Source organism: Amblyomma maculatum, chromosome 1, assembly GCF_055883805.1.
Source record: "Amblyomma maculatum isolate TAMU_Amacu chromosome 1, ASM5588380v1, whole genome shotgun sequence".
Lineage (NCBI taxonomy): Eukaryota > Metazoa > Arthropoda > Arachnida > Ixodida > Ixodidae > Amblyomma > Amblyomma maculatum.
In genome coordinates this window covers 280,442,793-280,452,751 of record NC_139344.1, presented here as the reverse complement: position 1 = coordinate 280,452,751, position 9,959 = coordinate 280,442,793, and the positions used below count along the sequence as shown (strand labels likewise).

General features: G+C 44.2%; 1 long non-coding RNA gene across 1 annotated transcript; it reads right to left on the bottom strand.

The window, feature by feature from the left end:
- Positions 1 to 1,945: 1,945 nt before the first annotated feature.
- Positions 1,946 to 8,208, bottom strand: LOC146206673 (uncharacterized). The gene is made up of 2 exons (XR_014704491.1): positions 7,703 to 8,208; positions 1,946 to 2,824 (listed from the first exon to the last, which is right to left on the bottom strand). It is a non-coding gene; the product is annotated as an uncharacterized LOC146206673 (long non-coding RNA).
- Between the last annotated feature and the right edge of the window lie 1,751 nt (positions 8,209 to 9,959).

Genomic DNA, 9,959 nt, shown 5'->3' with positions numbered 1-9,959 from the left:
TGTTCGGCACAAGTTAGCCACTGCGTACCACCCCCAGACGAACGGCCTTACGGAGCGTATTAACCGCACACTCACCGACATGCTCGCAATGTACGTATCCGACAGTCATCGCGACTGGGATATTAGTCTGCCATTTGTCACCTTTGCATATAACTCTTCGCGTCATGACACTGCTGGGTACTCTCCATTCTATCTTCTCTTTGGAAGAGACCCCTTACTGCCCTTCGACACTTTGCTTCCCGGCGCTGGCCCTGTCACAACCTATGCCCGCGATACCATCGCCCGAGCCGACGCTGCTCGCCAGATTGCTCGTCACAATCTCATCGTCTCTCAAGAAACTCAAAAACGCCGCTACGACGCTCACCACCGCGATGTGCACTATCCTCCCGGATCTCTGGTGTTGCTCTGGCTTCCGTGCCGTCGTGTGGGGTTGTGTCAAAACCTTCTGCCCCACTACACGGGTCCTTACCGTGTACTACGCCCAGTGACCCACATGACCTACGAGATGGCACCGCTCCACCCAAAGTCACCGACTGCTACACCCACTTCCGAAATCGTACGTCGCCCACCTCAAGCCATATTACTCCCCTTCCACACCGCACCGGGACGTTGCCTTTTGCCGAGGGGGGTAGTGTTACCGGGAAACGCGGGACTAAAGTGATTTGCTCACTGACAAAGACAATCGAGGAACGCGGGCGCGACGAAGCGTTGAGAAAGAGGACGATGCTGAGAGAGTGGATTCTGCACGACTACCGAAGTCTTAGCGTCGAGTTCAGCCCATCGCAGTGCCGTCACATTAAGTACATCCCCGTAACAATATTTTTCTGTTAAATACTCATTTACAGCCTTCCTTTATGATCTGTGTCAAGATTTTATTTTGCTTGAATAATTTGCAGTCGTGCATATGCATTAGTCATCCATTATAGCTGACATAAGATATACATAAACTGTATATCACGCCAAGACTGGTTTCAGTCCAAGGAGCAATCAAGGTCCCATTCTGCCAATGGGCTTAGCTCTCATTTATCCGAGTCTCAGTTAAGCTGAGCCAGGCCTGCCACAAGTCTGCCACTGGAACCAGGACCACTGCAGAGCCCACATCCTGCTGGAACTAAAAGCCATGCCACAGTCTATCCCATACGTTTATTGTAATAGCTGTGCCGCCTGGGCAAGAACTTGATATAAATCACATGGGGGCTCATGGATAAGCAGGCTCAGCAAATTCTCGAACAGTGCCCTCATTGCAACTAAAGCCCGTTTGGCGTGCTGAAAAGTTTCTATGGCAGTACTTTTAGCTCAACCTAATATGCATAGTGCACTGCATTCACAAACACGATGGCAGTGAATGGTTCTTACAGCAGCGAGTAAACCAAAGGGACGTCCTGCAGTCAACTCCTGGGAGATGATGGAACTGTACACAAACTTTCAGGCTCGGCAAGACTAGAATAAGACCATTTACCCACTATCAAAATTTTACCCAGTCATTATGTTTGAGATAATAGCTTTTTCACAGCTCTCTTAATATAGCACATGCTTCAAATAAGCTTAGTGTAGTACTTTTTGTATCGAAATGCCTACAATACTCTGAAAATTCATTTCTTCATTTCTTAGGCTAATGTTGTTGAACCCAATAGACTAGTTAGTCTTGGGACTGGGTGCCAGGTATATCAAAAATGTGGTTGTTGTATATGAGAGGTGAAATACAATGAATGATTTCTACTACCAATTATGTATGCACATTATCTCTCTCTCTCTCTCTCACACACACACACATACACACACACACACAAACACACACACACACACACACACACACACACACACACTCACACACACACACACACACACACACACACACACACACACACACACACACACACACACACACACACACACACACACACACACACACACACACACACACACACACACACACACACACACACACACACACACACAGAGAGTTTGCTAAATTGTGTTTTGCTTTTATTTCAGTTGGTATTTGATTCCATATCTTCAAACAAATTCAGTCTGTTTCCATACACATTAACAGGGGAAAGGTTGAAAATTCCACCGCTAACACTGGGTTGAACATAACATGGAGGAATATTTGCAAAGGAAAAGGATCACTGCATTTTACAATGCTACTCACATGGATATACATAGAGAACTGTTCAAGTTCATGAAAGAGTAACAATTATGCCTAAGTATTTATGAAAAGTATGAAGCTTCTTTACCATAAAATTGGATCTTGTTTTATTTGCATAACACTGCACACCTGTTTGGCCAAAACATGGATGAAGGGAATGAAATTGTGGACAATATTTACATTGCCTAAAGCTGGATTTATACAATGAATGAGGTCGTGCAGACAAATCCACACTGACCAAGTTCCGGGGACTCTTCATGTGTTGCAAGCATTCACAGGATGAACAGAAACAAGAGATCTGCGATTTATGTACACCAAATGAACCCACCGTTATAAACAGCGATTCAAACCAAACAAAGAGCGACAAAGTACAGAACACATGACTACAACACTTCCATAGCAAAGCATCAGAACACATCTGCTGCTGCCAGTTTTTGAATAAATTGCTACAATGACACTTTTATTAGTGGTTAGCTCGCAGGTCGCACTGAACAGTCAGTTGTGAGTAAAAAAAAAAATATTAGCAACGGTGCATGGACGCTGGACCAAGGAGCATCTCAATCACCAGGATTTCCTTCAGCATCTTCCAGACAACGCCGTTCTTTACTCATGTTCTTTCCGAAGTTTGTCAATTTCTTCATAAATGCGTAATGCAGCTGCTTCTATTTTTGCAACCTGTAAAGACATCAAAATTACCAATGTGCTAGAAGTTTTAATTTGGCTGTTTAAAACAATTTATGGATTTTTACCAGTTTCCAATAAGGGGTATTAACGTGACGTCGAGGTTGACTTTAGTGTGCGACAAACGCCATCTTGGTGTCCAGTTTTGAATAGTGTGGTTGGCGGTTCAACTATACTTATGCTTATCTGTTTTCTCTGTTACTCTACTTCATGCAAGCACTGAAGCAGTGAACATTCAACGATAAAAAAGGGTGATTCATTTTTTTCTGAAATTGTTCCTATTACATGTCGCCACTCATCATACGACATCAGTCTGCAGAGTAGGTTTGCATTACCAAAGTGCAGAACTAACTATGGGTTTTGTATGTTGAGATTTATTGTGCCAAAGTTCCTAAATACCCCTTTGAGTGACCAAGTGAATATTATGTCTTTTTCTTCCATTCGTAAAAGCTTTATTCAGCAATCTATGCTACAGTGAAGTCAATTGTGTTTGAACGTACTGTGCCACTCTGTGTTATAGCCTCACGGTCTTCTGCGTCTATTATTGCTGCCAGTTGTCAGATATGTTCTGTCAACCTTGTTCTGTAGATGCACTTGTATTCATTTTTTTTTTTTTTACCAGTGGTTGTTTTTGCCTTGTGCCTACTGCTGACTTGTAGGGGTGGTGAGGCCCGTCAAGCGGTGCATAATTCACTGCTTTTTTCTCACCATCCCCAGTTTGCATGTACAAACTGAAATAAAAGATTGATTGATTGATTGATTAAATCGACATCATGAGACACAGTTCGAACTATCTGGACAGTCTGCGCGATGTGGATAGACATTGAAAAAAATGGAAATGTGCAGCACCAACCCATTTGCAGTCGATGTGCGCAGTCAATGTGCGCGACTGCACGGTCAGCATCGACCTGTGGCCGTGCATAAATACGTGCGACATTCATCAATTTTTTGTGCTGTGGATGAACTTCGTTATGAGAAAACAAATAAAAGCCAATGTATCACGCGAAGGACACAACTACGTTACAATTGTGGCTGCGTTGAGCCGTGGCTGAAGCAGATGAACCAATGTGTTGCACAATTACGTGCGTGCCGTAGAATGGTTTTCCCAGCAAAACCTTTCAGCTAAAATTACACATAGAATTAACTTTTGGTCGTCAGCACCACCATTATTGCGGTAATATCTTGACGAGATGGGCATAAAATTTTATTTGGCAAGCAAATTTGATAAACATCTCCGGCAAGCACAATTACAGTTTGCTTCAACTTCAAGCTGGGGCACCCTCATCAAACTTCTGTTATGGCTGTCAAACAGCTGCCAAGAAACAAATCAACACAGGCCTGCGAAACCTGCTGAGCAATGCCGAATGGCCGTTGATTCCAGGCCGTCTTTTGGCGGTCTGTGCTGCGAGCTGTTGTGTAGGGCTAGAATGCATTGATATAAGAAGCCAGAGATCGCACCGTGGACACTGCAGCATCTCCGGACTTCCGACGGCTCCGGCTCTATGTGTTCTTCCTCGCAAAAGGCAGGAGCCGAGATTCGCATGCAAAACCTTGTTTTAATTTTCTTTCACGAACGTTGGGGCGACGGGGAAAGGGGGGGGGGGGGGGCGGGGGGCGGGAGGGTGCTAAGAATTGGCAGGTGCCAAAAAATTACGAACATATGATAATTAGAAAGCTGGCCACTTCTAGTGGCTCCTAAGCATAGTGGCAAAGGTCACTTCTTTAGCTACACCGAAGAGATTGATAAAGAAGGAAAAGAATTCACAATAACAGATCAGAATATAAAGCGAGATGCATTCCAAAAGCAATTTCAGGTCTCTCGCAAAATTTCATGGATCTGTGGTTCTCAATCTCTGGCATTTTGCAGAATTTAAAATTTAAAGTTAAGCGCTTTATTCACGGCGAGTTGGGTTATCAGTTGTAGCATTTGTAGCTCCACTGCCTTTCCTGCACCATCAACAGGGATCGGTATGTTTAGGTGGCTGGGGAAAACTACAACCAAGCAGCTGCAATGTATTATCACAAATCAGATCCATATATTGTCCTCGGCACTTAACCTACATGTGAAAACACCTAGAATGACCAAGCATGTCTGCAGTGCAGTTACTGATGCAAAGCAGTAATCAACCCCTTAGCTGCAGCTGTCACCTGTCATCCACAATGACTAGTGCACTCGTTGCCTCTCCATTAAGTTGCGCTATGTGGCCAGAGTGACCTGATTTAGGTAGCAGCCTGTCTCCAGCTGCTACTACTGTCTGCAGAGTAGAGGAGATGAGAAAGACTAGCACCCTGTTTCCAGATCATGCGATAGGTAACTTTAAGGTGGCCAAAAAACTGCATTTCAAAAACCCAGTTCTTTTTTTTTTTTTATCAGCTTAAGATTTAACCATGGTTGAACCAAGTTAAATGACCAATAGTTCAAATTTACATGGTTTTGCATGGATTAACACTTTTTCTATGGACACTACTTGTTGAGACCTTTGCAATAATATATGACAACGTTGTAAAGTTCAATTCTTAATCACAATTAATGGTAATTAGGACCTGAAATTAGTGTAGTGCAAATGTATTCAATATAAGCTATCCAACGATAGCTTATACTTGATGCTATTACTTGGATATCCATATGCTGACAACATATGTTGCAGCATCACCTTCCCAAAACAGTTGTCTGCATTGCACCTCCTGTCGCCAATGGTACAACACTGTTTACTTGTTCAATAAATACTGCGGCTTTGTTGTTTTCTTATCTTTAGCATAAAACTGTACAGTAAAAAATTAAGCCAAGTGACGACTATGACTGGCTTCATCATCATCATCAGCCTGTTTATACCCACTGCAGGGCGAAGGCCTCTCCCATATCTCTCCACTTAACCCGGTTCTGTGCTAGCTGCATCCACTTGACCCCTGCGAACTTCTTAATCTCATCCGCCCACCTAACTTTCTGCCGCCCCCTGCTACGCTTTCCTTCCCTTGGAATCCAGTTTGTTACCCTCAGCGACCATCGGTTATCCTCTCTTCGCACTACATGTCCTGCCCATGTCCATTTCTTCTTCTTAATTTCCACTAGAATGTCGTTAACTTGAGTTATTTCTCTGACCCACTCTGCACGCTTTCTATCTCTTAATGTTACCCCTACCATTTTTCGTTCCATAGCCCTCTGGGTTGTCCTCAACTTAAGTAGAACTCTCTTGGTTAGCCTCCACGTTTCAGCCCCATAGGTGAGTACAGGCAAGATGCAACTGTTGTATACTTTCCTCTTGAGCGATACCGGTAAGCTGCTAGTTATAATCTGCGAGTGCTTGCCAAATGCGCTCCATCCCAATCTTATTCTTCTTGTTATTTCCTTTTCATGATCCGGATCTGCGGTTACTACCTGTCCTAAGTAGATATATTCGCCTACTACTTCCAGTATTTCGCTACCTAATGTAAACTCCTGTTCCTTCCCGAGGCTGTTGAACATTACCTTAGTCTTCTGCATATTGATTTTCAAGCCTACCTTTCTACTTTTCCTGTCTAGGTCATCAATCATTATTTGCAGTTCATCTCCCGAGTTGCTTAGCAAGGCAATGTCATCAGCAAATCGCAGATTACTGAGGTATTCTCCATCTACCCTTATCCCTAACTGCTCCCATTCCAAGTCTCTGAATACTTCCTCTAAACAAGCTGTGAATAGTACTGGGGAGATTGTGTCTCCTTGCCTAACACCTCTCTTTATGGGAATTTTGTTGCTTTCTTTATGCAGAACTATGGTTGCTGTGCAGCCACTATATATATCTTCCAGCACTTTCACGTACGGCTCGTCTACGCCCTGATTTCGCAATGCCTGCATCACCGCCGAGGTTTCAACTGAGTCAAATGCTTTTTCGTAATCAATGAATGCTATGTATAAGGGCTGGTTATATTCCGAGCATTTTTCTATCACCTGATTGATGGTATGGATATGATCGATAGTAGAGTACCGTTTCCGAAACCCTGCTTGATCCTTTGCTTGATTGCAGTCTAAGGTTGTCCTGATTCTATTAGCGATTACCTTAGTAAAAACCTTATACGTAGCAGACAGTAAGCTGATTGGTCTGTAATTTTTAAGGTAATGACTGTAATGACTGGCTTGGCTCAAGTGTAATTCTATATGTGCTTCATGTGCACAAAGTTCAAGGTGAGCTTCCACTGCCCCATCATCTGTTGAAGCGTAAAATTGGATGGAAACAGTTCAAGTCATGGGTACTAGTGGCAGGGTAAAGAAGTGCAATGTCAACAGCTCACGAGGTGGTATTCGCAATGCCATCCATTCAAACCTTTCGTGTAGATGTGCTGCGCCTATGTTTCAGTCCTCAGCCTGGACCCGAGTCGAGCTTTGAAAAAGACAAGTCCTTTTCAAAGAGAGATAAGGTTTGTGTGCTCCACAAACTGAAGCAAGAAGAACCGACTTGACAACTGGAATTCTACAGAGATAAAAAACAGCGCTATTTACAGACCCTGGCTGCCTACAGTTCAGTAAAAGCTAAGTAATTTGAACTTCATGAGACCAGAAAAGAAGTTCGAATTATCGAAATGCCTCGAAAAACCTGACAGGAACCATTTATTTGCATTGGGGTAAATTTACCGTATTCACTGGCGTAATAAACCCAAACGCATATTGAACTTAACGCCCACTTTTCCCGCTGAGAATTAAGAAAAAAGTGTCGGTCTTTATCGGGTCCCTCCGTTTCGTGCCGTAGCAGCACTCAGCCTATTTCTTGGCAGCGCGCCAAACTGCTGCTCAACGATAACATCACAGTGTGGGTGTCTTTTGATGTTAGCTGTACCGGTTTGGGGGGGGGGGGGGGGGGGGGGGGCAAACTTGGCAGAGTGCCAACGGCTTTCACTTACTCCTCTCTGGCGCTCATTCTTCACGGTGGTAGCGGGTGTGCCATAAAGAAAGAAATGGAGTGCCGCTTCACAAGCAGCCTGCGGCACAGCACGTGTGAGGTCTCGCTGCACGACACGTTGCATGGCACTTGATAAGAGCACGCTTTGGGAGCAGCAAAGAACCGCATTGAAAGCGCGTAAAAAATCCAATATCTGAAACTCCGTGCAACTGGGATCAGTTAGCTGGCTGGTGCGTAGCCAATGAGCGCCACTGCTGCTGACTGGCGCGAAGCTCACAGAAGCGAAACTGAAACGTAGTCAGCCTATTAAGGTAGTGTTGAATGAGCCCGTTTGTGCTTCGTGACACTTTCCATTGCTTTCGTGCCGCCTGCACACTGGCCACGGATACAATGGGCGCTCTTCTAAGTGACTTGTGTCCTCTGTCGCCGCTAGGCGCATGGCGGGCCTACCCCATTCCGGGTGTTCGTTTCTACGGCGGCAGCTGGTGCGCGCCTGGTTTCAAGTTTTAAAGAGCTCATTTATAAGATACAGGGCAAAAAAATAAAGACAAAACAATGTGGAGGGTTCACCTACTTCAAGAAGTTCAAACATATAACATATTTTCTTTATAGAGCTGGCGGCTAAAAACTACAAAGAAGAAAATCACCCTCCCGTTTCATAAAACTATGCAGAGTGTACAATATACATTGAGGCCTTAAATGGAGAGGTGGTACTTTAATTTATTTCGCATGCTTATTTTTCACAGAAAGTAAACTGAACGCGAATGTGGGCTTATGCCAAATTAAAAAGCTTTAAAGCAAGCTGTAGTCAATGTGATCATCAGTAGATGCAGACTCAACGGGTGAAAGCTTTGGCTTCCTCTCTAGCTGCAGTGTACGTGCAGACTTCTTGCGTTAACATTATAGCCTGCCGACAGCCCATAATATTAATGATGTATGTCCCAATAAGTAATTCATATGCAAGTTAATTCTTTCCAAACAGTCAAAGATTAACATGATAATGTTTTTGATATATGAATAATACGAGTCACCAGTGACTTAACATGAATTCCCTTAGCTGCAGAAATTGAGTCACTGACATCCCCAGTTAACTGCATGAAGTATATCCACTTTGCATCCCTGATACCATTCACAAATGTGAGGTCTGGAGAGGTGTCTATGCTCACGCTGGTGCCTATCCTTGTATGATCTAGCGGGTTGTTCAAGATCGTCCATCGCAGGTCCTGGGCAACCTGCCAAAGTTTACAACTTTCACATTCCCCCGGTCACCGATCTTTTTCAGGCGATGAGACAGGCCATGAATGTACGGGATCACAGCAATCCGCTTGTTAGTAGGCGGCAGTGATTTACTAGTTTCTATTGAGCACAAGCGCTTAACTAGGGTTTCGGCGAGAATGATAATGATATGTGTGGGATATCCAAGGTATACCTTGGTTAGCTATGTTATATGAGAAGCTTTCGGTCTGGTGTGGTCCTTATTCACGTGGCAGCGCTACTATGAGGGTCTATGTCCCAGAAATCGGAAAGTGACATATTCTGATAATTTTAAAAACTGAAGGCGATTTTTAAATCTCTAAAGACGTGCGGATGTTTGGTTTCAACTGGAATGCTCAACTGCTTTATCAGAGTCTGTCTGCTTTGACAGCCTGGAGTGAACCTGTTGAAGAGAACACCTTTTTGAACATTTAACGCGTTTCTGAAGGCGTTGCATTCAATTACGGGGCCCACAAAAAGCAGCTGAATGTCAGACGCCGCCTAGGTAGGCTTTCTAGCGAGACAGCGGTGTAGCGTGGAAAATCGTTCCGCCGGTCCATCGCTGGTGCCATTGACTTGAAAGGCGAATTGTTCAAACGTATAGCTACTGACCACACCTGAAATACTGAATTGTGCATGGTCAAGGCGGAATTTCTCTAACACCGAGCACTGGTAGCTATCAATTTCGCGCCCAATATTATGAAAATCCGTTCTCTCTTCGATCATTGATACGTCCACGGTTGAACATTCATGTGCCTCGGGGTAGGCCAGCCGTGGGAACATGCAACGATCACTTGCATGGCACCCTGTGTAAAATTTCAAGAGTCAGCTTCTGCAACGAAATGTGAAGCGCGCATTTCTACCACGTACCTATAAGTCCGGTGACTCATTTCAAAGCTGCGCGGCCATTCAGTCGGGTCACGCTAACCTCGAGCATGCGGGGGTTTAAACTACATGTACGCAAAATTCAACGACGATAAAAAGATGCAGGCTGAGCATTTTAG